The sequence below is a fragment of the Anser cygnoides genome, chromosome 3, assembly GCF_040182565.1.
Source record: "Anser cygnoides isolate HZ-2024a breed goose chromosome 3, Taihu_goose_T2T_genome, whole genome shotgun sequence".
Classification (NCBI taxonomy): Eukaryota; Metazoa; Chordata; class Aves; order Anseriformes; family Anatidae; genus Anser; species Anser cygnoides.
This window is the reverse complement of record NC_089875.1, coordinates 2034753-2052016: the sequence shown is the minus strand read 5'-3', so window position 1 is coordinate 2052016 and position 17264 is coordinate 2034753. Positions and strand designations below refer to the sequence as shown.

The window sequence follows — 17264 nt, the reverse complement described above, 5'->3', positions numbered from 1 at the left end:
GAGCAGCCTGTGGCAGAGCACTGGGGGGCTCAGGCAGGCCCTGGGGCTCCTGCAAGCACAAGCAGCGCTGTGGTCACCCCAGCACAGGCGTTTGGCTTGGCTGGCTGGGACTGAGAGAAGTCTTCTCTTTCTAGAAACGCTTCCTGGCATGTCTTGCTTGTTGGCACCAGCAGTGTGTTGTGGCAGCAGCAAGGATGGCACAAAATGGAAAGCCTCAAGTAGGATGCAGAGAGAGAGTGGCTTCCAGGCTTTGCCCCTGAACATGTGCAGCAATAGGTGTGGTCCACAAGAGCAAGCTCCAGCTTTGTAGAGCTTTTCACTGTCTCTGTGGCTGTATTTTTGCTTCGTGTGTTTTGCCTTCGTCGTTCATGCGTCTCCTGTTCAAGCTGAACAGATCACCAGGTCATGACACAAACCTTTGCAAATTGTCTCGTCTTTGAGTAAGAAAATTTGCAGAAAGATGTGGAATAATTTGGTTTATCATACTTAGCTTTGTGTAATCTATGTTTCTTTTTTGTATTGCTCACACAGTTCTTGACAAAATCCCTTCCAATGTGGAGATGCTCCCTCAGTTTGGATGCTCATTGCTAACTGAGCTGTAAAGTAGTCAGGGGCTAATAAAATGATATCACAGGAACTGCCTCCGTTCACCTAAAGATTTGGTGTTGTCTGCTGGGGTTTTCTGGTCTTCATAAATTCATAGTTTAGTAGTCAAAGCTTTGGTGTCTTTGGAAAACTTAATGTCAGAGAGCATTTATGACTAACCTGGTGTCTTGATCCCAGGAGTCTGAAGTAATAGGAGCAAATTTCACTATTGCACATGGCTATATTTAGGTATTTTTTCAGCACTGTTGGGGCCCTTGTTCCTAGAGAAATAGCTCTTAACCAGAACGAGTTGAAATTTGTGACAGCAAATTTTTTCCCGTGACATGTGATGTGTCCTCGACATTAAAAATACATATGGAAAAAAGTGGGTGACTTTGATTAAATTTCTGAGTCTTCGATGGGAAAGGTTAAAACAAAACATTTTTTCTTGACTAATACCTGGCTTATAGCACTAGAGAGATTTGTTGTGCAGACCACCACAAGCTTTTTATGGGGCTTAAAAGCAGTTTATATCATGCTGCAACTTCAAATATAATTATGCTAGCTCAGAAAATGCTTTGCAGACATAAAACTCCATGCGTCAGCCCATAGTTTCTGATGTCTTAGGTGCAAGAAAGACTGGCTGCTTCGACAAGGTATTTCTAGCCCTTGCTCTGAAAGTCGGCTTGTTTCCAGTTTGCAAATACTCTGCAGTCTGTTGTGACCTTTTAAACTTTTCTAATCAAATTGTAGAGAGGCACCTTGCTGAATATAATCTCCGTAGAGTGGAAGACTTAAAATAGCATGGCTTTTATTTTTCTTCTTTGTTTTTTTTTTTTTTTTTTTTTCAATTTCTGGCATGAGATAACTTAATTTTCCACGATAGCATCAAGCACTCTTTTCTCTGCCATCCTGGGCCGTACTATCCTGCAGGGTCTGCAGGACCTGGAGCTGTGGGGATGGCCCCATGGCTGGGAGGAGCTGTGGGGTCACTCCACGTGGCACTTGGCTGGGGGAAAGCTGTGGGGCTCAGTCCCAGGGCACCTGGCTGGGGCCGGTGCCAGTGAGATGGGACACAGCGATGGGGCAGGGCCAGGGGAAGAGATGCACTCAGTCCATCCCTAGCAGGGCCAGGTGGTTACTAGTCACAGGTGAGGCCCACCAGGGCAGTTAAGGCCCCTTAGTGCAATTAGGAGGCTCACACTGTGCTGGGGGTTTTGTTTGGCCTGGGTCTCTTTCTTGGGGAAGTTCCATCTATATTTAAAAAAAGGAGATTTGCTTTTCTAGAGAGAGAGAAGGATATCTCTGGGTGTGCTGAGGGTAGGTATGTAGAGGGGCCTGTTTTTAGGTCCTTCTCTGTGATCTATTTAAATTTTGATGTTATACTATTGTCATTAATAATGTCATTTGAGGACAGTGAGGATAATCTTTCTACCTTTCTCTGTTTTATTATGATGCAGATGGAGAAGTGAGAGATGGGCTGAAATCTCCGTGGGTGAAAGTGAGGCTGTGACCCCAACCTGGTGCCACCTCGCTAGTTGTCCTGGGCTGCAAAAGAAGAACAATCATCCCTGGTGAGTCTGGATCTTCTTTATGCCCTGCTTTCATTTCTTCAAGGGAAATGTCAAGTGAAATGGTGTGGGTTTTTCGGAAGTCTGGTTTTGTTGGCTCAGTGAGATAAAAGTTAAATCCATTCAAATTCAATTCAGCCTGAACTGAAGGGTTTTTCTTTTTTTACTTTACTTTTCATTCAGTTGCCAAATTGAAAATAAATGATTCACGCAGCACTACCTGACAGCTTGTTGGAGAAATAGTCTTCTGAAAAATGCAAAAGTGTGTTTTGTAAAAGAACTGTGGTTTGCTCTGTGGAAGACAAAACACTTCATCCAGAATTGAATGAAAACTCTGGGAGGATGGCAGTAATTTTAATAGGTTTTATCCCAAATCCTGTAACATTTTCTCTGTAGGTGTAGCTACTCATACTACCTAATTAGCTCACTGTGCTGATCTAAATGCCCAGACTCAAATGCCGTTGAAAGTATAATGACGTTGTTAAAATGTAAACAGGATTTTCTGTTTCTGTATTATAGATTACCTGAAACTTCAGCTAAATAGGTCATTCAGTTTCTGCTGTGCTGTGCTTGGGGTGATGCAGTTTGCTGTAATAGGAAATGAAGTGTGTTCTACTTAATCACAGCTCAGTTGTGGGGACAGATCAAGTCTTGTTTGTTTAAAACCATGGTTATTAGTGAACAAAACTATTGTAATTAAAACTTTTCAAGAGAACTGGGTCTGACAGTCAAAGTGCAGGGAAAAAAAATCTGCCTTCTGACTTAAGGTAAGTTTGGCAAGTGTTCCAAAACCAAAGTGGAAGCCTGTTCAGGGCAACTGATCTTTCTGATTATCACATTTTGATCCAGAGAACAAAACAAGAGTACCAAGCATCTACAGAAAAAGTCACATGGAGGAAAAAAAACAAAAACAAACAAACAAAAAAACCATCCACTTAAAGGGCTGAATTTACTTCCAGTTTTAATTTTGAGTAAGAATTCCCTTTGCAAATAGCCTGATTACTTCAGTACCTTTGTAGCCAAAGGATACTTCAGTGCAAGCAAGGCTGGTTGATCTTGCCTCCAAATAAACTTGGTTTTGGTTTAGCAATCCCATTTCTTACTGTAAGTACCGCAGAGGGTTTTTTCTGATGGTGTTGAAAAATCAAGAAACACCTTTGTTTCTCCAGATCTTTAATACAATGCTAAGAAAACCTTGCAATGTAGCAGTTGTTACATCTTCTCATCTCCTCAAGTATAACGAGCTGCCATTTTACTACTTTGCTGTTTCCTCTGCTGTCTGCAAGGAGATATCTTCTTGAAAGGTTCCTGAAACCTGGAGGGTGAGGGGAAACAACTAAAATCCTGAGAAACTGTATTTACACTTTTGTTTCAGCACCATAAAGGTGTGTCTCTTAGTCACTTTATTAAGGAAGCAGCTTTCTGGGAAGAACTGGTAGCACAAGAAATGACATCACAGGTCAGAAAGGAAATCCAGGAATTGGAATAGAGAAACAGCAGGGGCCTCAGTTGCAGGTAAGGAGATAAGAAAGCTGGGAGAAGTTTGAGTCTCTCTAAGCTATGCAGAATAGAACTGAGAGAGAAAGAGACAAAAAGGAGGTTAATACGAGCGTTATTTTAGAAATGTTTTCCCCTGTGAAGTTTAAAACCCTGCCTCGACTCTGTGTGGCATGCATCTTAGTTGGAGTGGGTGAATGGTAGGCTGGAAAATCTTCAAGTTTTTGACGAGAGGCTCATGGTGAGATGTAGAGCTCAGGTTGCAAAATAAGAGTGAGGCTTTGAAAAGACAGCATGCTGAAATTCATGTAAAAGTCTACTCTTTAAGCTCACTTTAGGAAACCAGAGGTGTCAAAACGGTTGTTAGTTCTTCTTTGACCTTCATTGCAATAGTTCTGTATTCTGGCTTAGACAAAAGCCTAATTCCCCCATCGGCTCTGTTTTGGGAAAATGAGAAATTGAATGAAATCCCATTGTTGAGTCTTATTACAGCTCTGCTGTTCAAGAACCCTGATGTTAGCAGTGCTTTTTTCAAACTGCTCTGTGAGTATTTTTCTTCCCCAGTCACTTTCTTCTTTTTCTTGGGTCTGTTTCCAGCTGAGTTTCATTGTGTTTTCACTGGAGTTTTTGGCTGAGTACCACTCCTACTTACCCAGCCCTTACAGTAGCATAGTTTAGTTAACTCCTGCTTTGTGCTTTGTCCTCTGTACAGTATGTGGTTCATACGTACATCCTCTCAAGAGACCTACCTGTGTGAGTCTGTTTGTACAAGCGGCTTTGTGATTCTGTACATGCTATTGAGTGTCTGTAGCTGATAGTAGCAAAAGCAAACCAGTGGGGTGTGTTGGTGGAAGTACAGACTGTATTAAAAGTAGCTGCTTCAGAGAAACTGCAGGTTCATATTAAACTCTTAAAGTAACTGTTCTCCTGGAACACTCCATTTCTTCCTGTAGTGGGGTTTAGATTTGTACTTTAATTTAAATTTCTGCCCATAAATAGTTTATAAAAAGTTAATAATTAAAAAGTGCTACAGGTATAAACAGCCTGGCCTGCAGCATAAACTCTACACAGATCTGAGAATGAAGTAACCATCTACACAGACATACCTTGCGTTTGAATGGCTTGCCGTCGTGTTTTGGACTGACTCACCTCTCTGCCTTACCTTCCATGCCTCTTCAAAAAACTGACACGTGGCCATACGGCCATAATGGACAAATTGCTCCAGGTGGATGACAGACATGGCAAGCAGCTTTTTTGTTTTATTTTTTTTTTACTTCTATTAGTTTAATTATCAAGAGAGACTCAGCTCAGAGCTTAATTAAATCTGAACTTTCTCACCTGAGTCATGTCCAGTAGGGAAATGTAACATGTACTGTTAAAATCATGCCTGACTCTTAGGCATGTTGCATGCATTATAGTGGTTCAACACCTTTACAGCCTGTTCAGGGTCATTATGAGAAAACAACCTACTCATCAGATCCGCTCACTTATGCATGGTGTTGACAACCCTTATGGAACTACTCCATGGATTTGGATGAGGGAAGTCACAAACAATTACAGAATCACCTAGGTTGGAAGAGACCTCCAAGATCTCCGAGTCCAACCTCTGACCTAACACTAACAAGTCCTTCACTAAACCATATCACTAAGCTCTACATCTAAATGTCTTTTAAAGACCTCCAAGGATGGTGACTCAACCACTTCCCTGGGCAGCCCATTCCAGTGCCTAACAACCCTTTCAGTAAAGAAGTTCTTCCTAATATCCAACCTAAACCTCCCCTGGTGCAACTTTAACCCATTTCCCCGCCTCCCCCCTCCCCCCCAAACAGAACAAAACAAAAAAAAGAAGCACTCACACAACCCCTGAGAATTGGCAAGAGTTGTTTATTGCCAGGACATCTTGCAGGTAAGCCTGCGGGATGTCCGTGATGTTGGGTGGCTCCAAGCTAATGCTTGCGATGGAGCCTGAGCAATGAGTAGGGGGCTCACCAGACACTCCTGCAATGCTGCTGGTGCTCTTGGATGGCAGAGCACAAAGACATGCCGCAGTAGTCCCAGGTATGTTCTGGCCGAGGTGGATCCACTTCCATCTGTTCCTCCACATCTGGTGGATCCAGCTCCATGGTGTTGGGCAGAAGGCTAAGCCAGTCTTTGCCCAGGACTGCCCAAACGGGATGCCTTCTGTCCGGAACGTTCTCGGGCCAGGGTGCCGAACGAGGGGGTCGTCCAGTCCCACGCCTTGGTCCTATGCCACTGTCAGGTTGATCTTGATGCATGGGTCTGACGCTGCCCTCTGGCTTATGGCCATTACTGGGTCCTGCGCTGTGCTCTGGACTATTGGCATGCCTCTGCTCCCCGCGGCTGTCTGCCCGATGCTCCCGCCTTCGCCCCACATCACCGTTGCTCCTATGGTAAGGCCCAGGCCCCCTGTTGCTGGGTGTTTGAGGGGCCGGCCTGTTCCCCGCATTGTTGCGGTGCCAATGGTATTGCCTGTATCTGTCTGTGGGCTGGGCGCCAGAAGTCCCCTGGGCACTGGTGTCTCTTGTGCCACCGGCGCTATCCCTCCGCCCACGACACATCTCCTTCTGCTCAGGTGCATTCCTTCTTGGTGCTTCACCAGACGGCATTGCTGTCCTCGCACACCAAGGAGGCCTGCTGCTCGCCTTGCTCTTCTAGTCTTCCTCCTGCCGCACAGGCCGGCAGTCAGAGGGCCGAGATGCTCAGCGAATGGTGGGCCACCTGCAGGGGGCCTGTTTTATAGGGCCCGCAGCAATGGCGGGGCAGTGGTGGCCACGGTGACCTCAGCAAGCCTCTGTGGTGGAGCGGCCAAAGGTGGCTGTGTTGGGACTGGCCTGGAAGATGCACTCACGTGGACAAGGAGGAGGGCTGGGGGGGCTGAGGGCCACTTTTCTGGGGCTGGCTCCCGCATGCCTTTTGGCTTGCCAGAGAGAAAGGCTGCCCCTCGGCCACAGGGACTGCCCTGCACCTCCCATCCTTTTTTTCCCTGGGTTTATTTTTAACACTGTTTTTTTTAGGTGACTTCATTCTATTCTTTTTTAGGTAATTTCATTCTATTATTTACAAGAACAGAAAAGAACAGAAGCAGGGTGCATCTTCAGCCCTAACTCCCGTGTATGCTTTGTGCTCCGAGTGAAGAATTTCTTCCTCACGTCATATCTAATCTAAATCTCCCCTCCATTTGTTCAAAGCCATTATTCCTGGTTCCATGGCTACACCCCCTGATAGAGTCCCTCTCCAGCTTTCTTCTAGGCCACTTTTATGGGTAAGGTTAGGTGGCAAAAATGCAGGACCTGGCAAACTGCAGCCTTATCTACCTTGTTCCACACATTCCACATGATGTTTTCCAGCTCAGGCTTTAGCCTCTGATCACTGTAACACAGAATCATTAGGGTTGGAAAAGACCTTCAAGATCATCTGGTCCAACCATGACCCTGCTACCGATGTCACCCACTAAACCACGTCCCTATGCACCACGTCCAACCTTTCCTTGAACACCCCCCAGGTACGGTGACGCCACCACTTCCCTGGGATGGGAGGGGTACCGGCTGCTCGGGGATAGGCTGGGCATCTGCCTCTTTCTTCATTTTCTACACGACAACCACAGGCTCACCAATTCTGCTCTGGCAGTTCTTCACTCTTCCTTCTAAATGGGTTCTGCTGTGCCATGCTCATGTTTGTCTCTACTTAAGGAACCTCCAAATCATTGCAAGGCAGACCCTATATCAGTCCATTAAACCAGCAAGTATGCCTTTCATCTTTTTTCTCCCCTATAGATCTGGTGACTTTATCTCCTCTTACTTTACAACCATCAGGCTCTTTTCCTTGTTAATAAGTTTGCACTAATACCTACTGGAGGGACTCCCATGTCATTCAGACTTGTAAAAATGTTCACCCTAGATTTTGGCCTGTAGCTATGGCGCTGGAAATGAAAAGGATATACGTGACACTGTTGGTAGCACAGGAGCAAGAAAACGGCAATAGTCTATAATAATTGTTCCCTCTCAGGAGCAGGACTCGCCATTTCAGTGGAATTTAGTAAGTTGCAAACAATGCCTTAATTAGAGTCAGCAGAAGTTAAAGATTTGAAAGAGACAGCCTCTAACTTTTTAAGAGGCCTGAAGCACCTAATTAATATTCTTTGAAGAATCAATATTAATGTTTCAATTTGTCTTTTAGCTGAACATAATATAGTTTAAAACCGCAAATGTTCTGTGCACCTCACAATTTCTTTAATTGAGGAACTTTTGCACCCTGCTTGGTCCAGGACTGGACTTTGAGTCCCACAAATGCTGGTGCAGCTCTTGTGCTTGGTGTAATTATGCATTTGGCCAACAAGTGGGGAAGTTCTGCTACTCCCTCAGACAGTAATTGTCTTCAATCTCCACGTTTTGAAGTCTTAACTAACGATCCCTAAGATGGACTTCTCCCCAACCTCGTTAACTAATTAAACAACTGAAAATAAAGAGTTTTTCAGGCTGCAGAATATTGCTGAGAGGGCCTTTAGTGTAAACATTAGCATTTCTGTGGAATCCATAACCATTAGAAAACAGAAGCACGATGCCCCAGACAGCCCTGGCTTTATCCTTTCAGCATGCTCTGCTGCTACATGTTAGGAGATTTTATAGGGTGCCTCTCCCTGCTGACGTCCCCTGTGCCCCTGGGATGTCACACGTTGCTGCTTGCAGCTCTTCATTTCTCTGGGTCAGGTTCTGCAGCAAGAGCTGTGGCAAAAGAGGCAGGAGTGTCGCTGGCACCTTGCTGCTCTGCTGCAGCTTTACTGCACCTTGTTGGTAAGCCTGGCTGCCTCAGGTCTTGATAGAGACTTCTTTGTCTTCCTCTCGTTGGCAGGAAGAGCAGGAAATCAAGGGTTTCTTCCAAAGTTGTATTGACAGCTAGGACTCTGAAGTGCAGTTCCTCCAGCATTTCCTAACAGTTGAATATCTATAGGTGAGCTCCTTCCCTTTATAAAGGGCTGATTGTCCAAGGGCCCTGTAGCTACATCCCTCTTTTATTTCCAAAATAAGCTTTACACAACTCAATCCATGTGTGGTGCTAAACCTAAAAAACAAGTGCTCTTGGGACTGAAGGCCCTGTGCTCCAAGTCACCGGGTGTCTCGCTGTTAGCACAACGGGGCGTTGCAGGACAGACGCGTGTTTGACACGTCGCGTCAGTGCTGATGTTACGGGTGGTGGTTGTGTTGGGTCCTCGCAGTTTGCACAGCCAGGGCTGGCACCAGGCCCGCTCAGCACTACAGGTCTCCAGGGCAGTGGGACAGCGATGCCAACAGCTGTTGCTGTAGATGACGTCCTCCAGGGAGACTGTGAGACCTGGCGAGGCCCTTGGCCATGGGTAGCCCCTCTGTCTGCCTCCTCTGTCACGCTGCCAGGACTGTCCCACCAGTGGGAGTGCGCAGAAGCAATAACGTCACAGGGACCAGGACCACAGGGACCTCATGTCCCGTCTACCAGGTGGCTGTGTTACTTTTTCTTGGCAGGGTGGTGTGGATTTTAGCTGTTGCGCTCTGTGTGGTAAAATTCAGTTTTCCCCTCCCTGAGGAAAATTCTGGAGTGAAAACTAGCTTCTATCTCTTCTTGCTTTCATCTTTGTCAGCTTTCTGTGACTTGCCTTTTTACATCACAGTGCATTAGGAATTTGTTGTGTGTTTTATGAACCAGGAACGCATTAGTCCGTTTCTTGATGTGCTGTGGCTTCTAATTAGCAAAAGAATTACATTAACGTTATCCTGGGGAATCAACCAGCAGTCTTGAGGAGGAGATGCTGCTGATATTGGACTTACTGTCTGATCATTTCACTGAAAATGTGAACATTAAGTACCTTAACGGGGAATGTCCTACAAAAGATGTCATTGCTGATACCTTAATACTTTGACGAGAATAAGAATAGGGTGCACTTCTTCCTCTGGGGAGGTCTCGCAGAACAGCACGTTGTCAGACACTGAAAATCTGCCAGAGGGGAAAGGTGAGGAAGCAATAACATCATTAGAACGTTACCACGTTTAGGGGGACAGAACACTGGGGGAAACATTTGTGGGAGGGATGTCCAGCAGAGCGTGCTATGTTGCATGTCACTTTCCTGGGCTCCGCTGAAGGTCTGAAAATGGTGCGAACACGGCTGGAGCTGCCAGTGGCACGTGGTGTTTTGACAGTGATGTAGAGAGTGACTGATTCACATATCTAAGAAGGGCTAAATGCAAAGCTAAGTTAACACAAAAATGCTGTGGTTTTTACCCTCCCTAGAGCTGGCAGCCCCTCTTGAGTAAATTTTTTTTTTTGGTTGGTGCCAGACACATCTGAAAAATAGTGTAGAGTGACTTAGATGAGTTTGGAGCAGGTAAGGCCAAACTTTGAGTAATTGGTGTGGACAGATAGAGAATGAGCTGAGTTGCAAAACACAGAATTGTGGAGTCCCTCACAATTTGCTTTGCTCAAACTGACCCTGTGTTTGGAAAAGTAGCACCCTTATCCCTGGGGAACACAACAGCTTTGAGGCAACTTTGAAGCAGAGAATGCTCATTTAAAGCACCAAAACAACTGCCTTGAGCAAATGAGGTATGCCAGGCTTTGCAGTAACAGTTGTGGATCTAAGCCTAATTTTATTACAGCTGCTGGAAAGCTGTGGGCCAGCCCTGCTCCCCGCCAGGCAAGGAAGAAACGGATTTTGGTTTGGTCAGTGGGGTGAAGGGTGAAGGAGAAAGTCTGCACCTTGCCCACACGGATCTCTGCCAGTCCTCTCCTGCATGCATGCCTGAGGCTGTCTGCAGAAATTGCAGCCCTGCTTGTGTACATTTTCCTACTTATTTCTGTTCCAATGCAGCTTGGTTGAGAATCTTTTTGTATTTATCTGTAAGCTGCAGAGCCAAAATCATAAGCTTTAAATAAAAGGTCACTTTTTATTTACATGCACTTTACAAGCGTGCTGTTATAGGATGTAATAGCTCTTTGGACGTTAACTTTTATTTATGCTTAGCTTTGATGTAGCCATATGCAAAACACTGGAAATGCAGTAGGGGAAGCAGAAAGGCTGAGTGAAAAATAGCCATAAGGCTGAGCAGGGCACTTAGCTTTAGAAAATGCCATTTTAAGGAATGGTAAATATTGGAAGTTGCCTCCCTGTTGAAGGGTCTCTAGAGAAATTGTGAACAAAATTAGTGCACCTGAATGCGCTACTAGTCCTATAACTCAGTGATCCTAACTTTTATTAAAGTTGTTGTTTTTTTTGTGTGTTTGTTTTACCATGACAAACTCCTTTTTAGGAAGGAAGGTGGGTTTAGGGTACATCTCCAGTACTTTTGATGTTTGTTAACATCTTTTCTTCGTTCATCTGTATGTAATACTAACCAAGGATTAGGCTGTTCAGTGCCATAAAGCGGTGACAACTAAGACGAGAGTGATCGTACTGAATCAGGCCCAAAGGTTTGTGTAACTAATTATGCATTTGGTGTCAGGCCTTGACAGATAACTGTGAAGAAATAAAAGAATCGAGCATAAATCTTGAACTGCACATCCCATGAAAAAGTAAACAGCAGAATTCATAACTTTGTTTTGAGCAATTGTTATCTGTTTTACTATTATTTATACACACACACACATATTTTATAAAGGCAGTACTAAGAAGCATGCTGAGGACAGCTTTGATTATGCTCAGCTCGTGAAGGCTGTAGCATTGACAGAATTGGCTCCCGAGCCAGGGTCAGATTTTCAGTGATACAAATCCTTGTGGTTCCACTGACTGGAGAAAGCTGTGTTGATCTGTTTGGGTCAAGGATGTAGCCTGTAACTTTTATGCCATTACAGCTTATCTAAGTTTTCTATTACTCCTCGTTGGGTTTTATGGCAATGTTTTTGTAATTACACAGATCCTCAGGGTAAGCTCCAATCTGATAAGCCTTTTTAATGGGTTTTGAGTTCTGAATTCCCCTGTAGCCTTTCTTATGGGGCAGTAAAGTCCATACTTGGTAATAAACAACTGAGTCACTCAAAGGGGACACAAACACTTTAAAATACATTATTCTTTCACATTGTTCTTTGAACTCAGTCTCAACTTCTTGACTCTTTACTCATAGCAAAGATTGTGCTTGCTCGTTGAAATCCGTTTTTTGCCTTGCAGTCTGTACCCCTCTTTGGGCAACCCGGCGGAGAGAGCGCTCAGTCTTTCAGGCTGCCAGAGCACTTCATGTTGGGGCTCGGGGGGCTTTGTTGGGCTGCCCTTCTCCAACCACAAACTGTCAGGCAGAACTCACTTCCATCAACGGAGAACTCGGCAAAATAGGGGGCCACGGAAATGAGAGGTGGAAGAGGCTTACTGAAAACCATCTCTTGTGCTCCTCGCAGATGCGGGACTCTACCATGCTGTAATTCTCTCTTCATTCTTTGTCTAGGTAATTTCAGAAAGACTCGATCAATAGGGCTCAGCCATTTCCCTTGGGAGATTATTCCACTGCCTAATATACCTACTTTTGCTAAATGTTTCCAGATATCCATCTCTCCCCCCGCCCTCTTGTGCTCAGTTTCATCCCATCACTTCTGGTTAGTTATACTTCCTTGAGCCACCTGATAGAAAATCTTTCCCATTCACAGGAAAAAAAAAATCTTTCTTCTTTAGAAGGCAGAATGCAGCGCTTGACTTAAGATGAGGCTTATCCCTTTCCAAGTATGTAAGGAAATTCTTTTCTTTCCCATTTTCTGGCAAGAGATGAGGAGTGTTAATAGCTGGAGATGCTTCATGCAAACTTCCTGAATAATGTCTGTAGATTACTGTACGTACGGGATTCTGCTGTACCATTAGGTAGTTACAGAACAGTAATGAGTACAGCCTGGACAGTACCTTAATAGGTCTTCACCCTTTAACCTTTTGCAAGGTTGATCTATATCTCTGTCAGTCCTGCAATGGAAGCCCATGGACACCAGCCTAATTTCATTAGTCACTGATTTTTTTTTTTTAGAGTATTCTACCAAATGCTCTTGAGCATCCGGACAAGATGAATGTGAATTCAGTTGTACCCCTTCAGCATGCAGGGCAGTTTGTCCTCTCCCAGGGCAAAGCCTGCTGTACGAGGGGTGCTCGTTTCCTCCACAGAGATTTTAGTCTTAGAATAATGAGTGTTGGCCAAACACTGAAATGCACTGAGTTGGCTACAATTTCAGACTTTGTTGCTGGGAGTGATTGGCTGCTGTCTTTTTATTATTATTATTTTGCAGCTACTAGTTAATAAAGCTCACCTTGAAGGAAATCTACCAAGACAGGGGATGTTCTGTGTATCTTTGTTTGTTTTAAATATAGCTGCTTGTTTTTATTTTCATTGCTGGAAAACTTCTATAAGACACCACAGATCTGTTGAGATATCTTCAGGCAGTGCCCAAGATATCCAAGATCATGGGGGGAAGCTTTGTGTAGATTTTTTTTTTTTTTTCCTCCCAGAACTCTTATGAATATCAAATATACAAACAGCTTTCAACACAATACTGATGTCTGCTTTGTATATCATCTAGGGTTATTTAGTGGAGTGACCATCTGTGTCAAGAGTTATAATGGGGTGGTGGAGATGGAGAACAACACAGTAGGATTTATATACAGCTGCTGGGCAAGAAGATGGTGCAGTCTTCTCCTGGGACTGTGTGGGCCTCAATGTTACCCTGAAACCAGATGGCTAATGCTTGCCTTACTGTCCAGTGTCATTTCTCCTCTGTTCATCCTTGATGTGGCTCCTGTGCTGCCCTTTGTTGCAGGTTGGCTTTGTGTGGATATTCTGGTGCACTGAAGTGCTGGCTGCTGCCTCCCTGCGGTGGGGCTGCCTGGGTTTGTTTCTGCGCTCCGATCCCAGAAGCGGGGACTGAGCTGTGCTGGTAATGCTGCTATTTTCTCACCCACTTTTGAGTGTCTTGATTTAGTCTGACCTTGCCACAGGGTAGCCTCTGCGGTTGGGAAGTCTTGCAGGCTCTTATTGTTGGACACTTTGCAGCTTTTGGCTGCTGGAAGCTAAGGAGTTGAGAGGATTTGGGTAGCTTTGAGGTGGTGTGGCAGATGCATGGTGGTCTTGCATGCATCAGTGTATGATACTTCATGTAAATGAAGCTGATAAGTAATCAGGTTTTGGGTGCAGCTCTCTGAGTATGTTATGTTTTGACTGAACAGTGGTAAGGAATCACATTGTGTTTTTTTCCTACATATGAGTGCTTTCTGCTTTTGTAGAGAATCATTTAAACCTACCAACACTGACTTACTCAAATCATACTGGTGAAATTATTGAGATCTATCTTATTTTCCTCCAGTCTGGCTCCCCTTTCTCCTTTCTGTGCTTCTCCCTTTTATGTAAGAGTCAAGAGGAATGACCTCTGGGAGGAAGAGTATGTCCTAGGAGATGCACTTTATGTACTTAATCATCCTTGGAACTTTCCTTTTGCTAAAGGACTAAAGTGACAGCCTTTAGAGAATAATTATATGAAACACCATGTGTGAGCAAAGTGTGAAATGTCTCCAGTACCAACCAAAGCTATAGATATTTTTATTAAATATTAATGCCATGCATTTATGAAGGGTTTGCCAAGCAGATGTTAAGCTGGTCTTTGTGGTAATTTAATTGAGCAAGGAACATTTCCTGCCATTTTTATCAAAGTCAGGCTTTACATGACATTTTAAACTAAAAATATAAAACTGAGAGAAAGAGAGAGAAAAAATAATTAATAATCAGTTTCCATTCATGACTATCTGTTAATATTTCCCCTCAGAGGATTTAATGTTTCTCCCGAATGTTTTTCTTGGAGGCCAACGTGAATCTGAGCTAACCTAGACTCTGTGCAAATTCTTCCACAGGGCCTCCATCTGGAGTCTGGCCCACTCCTGCGAACGCAGCTCTTGCTTTTCTACTTGTAAAGAGATGATGATGATAAAAGGAAAGCCTAAATTATTCTGAAGACTCTGGCCATGTGGGGCTCTGCAAATACCTGCAGATAGCTCCCTTCTCCCCTACTCGGGGCATTGCTTGATGTTTAAATATCACAGAGGGATCTTCCTGTACAAACACCTATAGATTGATTAAAACTTATGTTACACCCCTGCAGAATGAAGTGTTTTAATGAGATTTAGCATCATAAAGCATTTGATTATAAGCAACTCATTAGGCAAAAGTAAGTAAGAAAAATAATAAAATAAAAACGCAATTGAAATGTCTGTAGGTCAGGTGCAACATAATGAGCCCATTCATGAAATATCACTGAGGGCCCCCTCCTCACAAGTATGACATTATTTACATGGAAAAAGTGTGATCACACTTCTGCCTCGTGTGTGTTTTACATTTATGAAACTGTTTTTTCCCCAAACGTAAGTGGGCTTGTCTCAGTTCTGTTCCCCAGGGCCAACATCCGTGGTCGGGTGATCCCCGTGCTTCAGGTGACCGACTCTAGCTCCGGCAGAAGAAGGAAAAAATAGATCGTAATAAATCACAGTGCAGTAAAGCTGAGATGAAATGAAAAATCACCAGCTTGGTTTGCAGGTTTGACCTGTGTGCTTATAATGGCACTGGCTTCCCATCAGCTCTGGGAACTTCTGTAGGCACTTGTGAAATAGGTTCCAGCTGGTTAAAGGACCCGCACAAGTGCTGAGGCCCCAGCACCACACTTCTACCCACTCCGTGATGTGCTGTGCTCCTGCCACAGAGGAGGTATTGCAAACTACCTTGATGCGTTGGGTGCATAGGACCCTCTGGCAGGGTCATACTCAAGGCAGAGAAGGTGCTGGCTGTCTGCTCTAATGGGATGTTGAAGATCTGATCCAGCAAGGAATCATCGTGCTCACTTGGGACTTCTCTACCAGCTGGTCATGCAGTGCTTTAGACAGAAGAGCGAGGAGAGCAGATAAGGGGGGGAATTTCTCTGCTTTTACCTCCTAAAAACAAGTAGTTGGAATAAGCTTAAGGGTAAAGCAATAAACATGTCACCTTCCTTTGGCTTCTCCCGGTGTTAATGCTGGTTTGTGTGGATGTCCCCAGGATTGCCCACAAGGAGGGGAGAATTGGAGGGGGATGCAATTTTGCAGGCTTCTTCTGTGCCACTATTTACTGCTGATGTGGGAACGCAGCACGTGTTGACTGCCAGCGTCGTATTTAATAAGGTCTGTACCAAACCCAGCTGTTATACAGAAAACCTGGTATGTTATGCATGCAGCACAGAAACATGGAGTTTCCCATATTTCCTGGGGAATAAACGCAAAACTTCATTTTCTTGCAGTACATGTGCTCAGAGATAAAAATGCTCATTTCTCCTTAGCGCTCTATGCAAGAGACAGCATATCTTACATGCTCTGAATGGGGTTCTTGGTGAATTCTCCTACTAGATTGGTTCACGATCAATATGTCTGGTTGACAGGATAAGAATGAGAAAGCTATTTATCGGAGTTGGAAGCAGATCAAACTATTTATTATTATTTTGAAAGGAGGGGTGGCTTTACTTAGTTGACATGCTTATTGTCCACTTACCTTTTTCTACTCATTTGACGACAAGTCAGAGTGCTGAACAGCGTGACTGACAAACCTGAAAATAATAACGAAATGCTGCACAAATACCTGGTGTTCTGCTAAGTGGCAATTGACAGAGTTATTCCCCAAACTCTGCAAGCTGACTTTGAGTTCTCCATCGTGCCTGGCGTCTTTCCAGCTTCCCTCACACTTCTTTAATACCACTTGACTGTATTCATAGCAATGTCTGCAGAAAGTGCTCAGAGAGACTGCAGCACAATGGGAGCACTTTGTATTCTGTAGGAGTCTGCGTGCTGTAAAGAAGCAAAAAAAAAAAACAACACAAGGAAGGAGCAGGCAGAGCTACCGTGCATTGCGAATATCTGCTGACCTTTTCGGAGACCAAAGGCTCAGCTTGTAGCTCGAATCTTGGGTTCTGGAAGCGGTCAGCAGATGTTTTCCCAGCAGACTTTCTCTCTGCGAGCCTGGCTTTAAGTTGTGTGGCTAATGCTGAGTCAGCATCTTCAGTCCTGTGATGCTGTAGATTAAATGGGCTTAAAAACCCACAAAGTTGCAAGAAAGTGACTCGCCATTGTCTCTTCCAACCTTCCTGTTTTACAAGCACCTGGGATTAAAGGTTCTGCTGGCTCTGAAAGCTGAGCCGTTCCTTTTACCAGCAGAGCCATGTCAGTAGCAGGTGGAACTCCACATCTTTCGCTTTGCATGTCTTGTCACTTTTATTTTTATTTTTTCCTAGCAGAGTGGAAATGGCTTTAGGGAATGCAGTGCTTTATGGGCTTTAATGCAAAGCCTGGAGGATTTAGGGTTCTCTTAGTGGGGGTAGGACAGAATAAAAATGGGGTGTGAGGGGAGAGGATGTTAAACATCACGTGTTTTCCCATCTCTTTCTGAACTATAGCAAACTCCTGGAGGTTTTTCAGAAAGTGTAAGCCATTCATGCCTTGCTTGATCTTGTCAGTCTCTGGATAAGGAGGAGTTCTCAGTGCCTGTGTGTCCTGTGCCACAGGCCCTGTGTCCAGCTGTCCTGTCAGGTATGGCTTTCCAGCAGGAGGGAAGCTAGTATCAATTGTTTGGGAAATGCTGGGAAACGTATGGTGCA

General features: G+C 44.4%; 1 long non-coding RNA gene across 1 annotated transcript in view; it reads left to right on the top strand.

Annotated features, from left to right (window-relative positions):
- The first annotated feature begins 1448 nt into the window (after positions 1-1448).
- LOC106044706 (uncharacterized) overlaps positions 1449-17264 on the top strand; it is a 445326-nt gene continuing 429510 nt past the window's right edge. Inside the window, exon 1 of the long non-coding RNA XR_010830788.1 lies at positions 1449-2159. This is a non-coding gene — a long non-coding RNA (uncharacterized lncRNA). The remainder of the gene's footprint in view (positions 2160-17264) is intronic.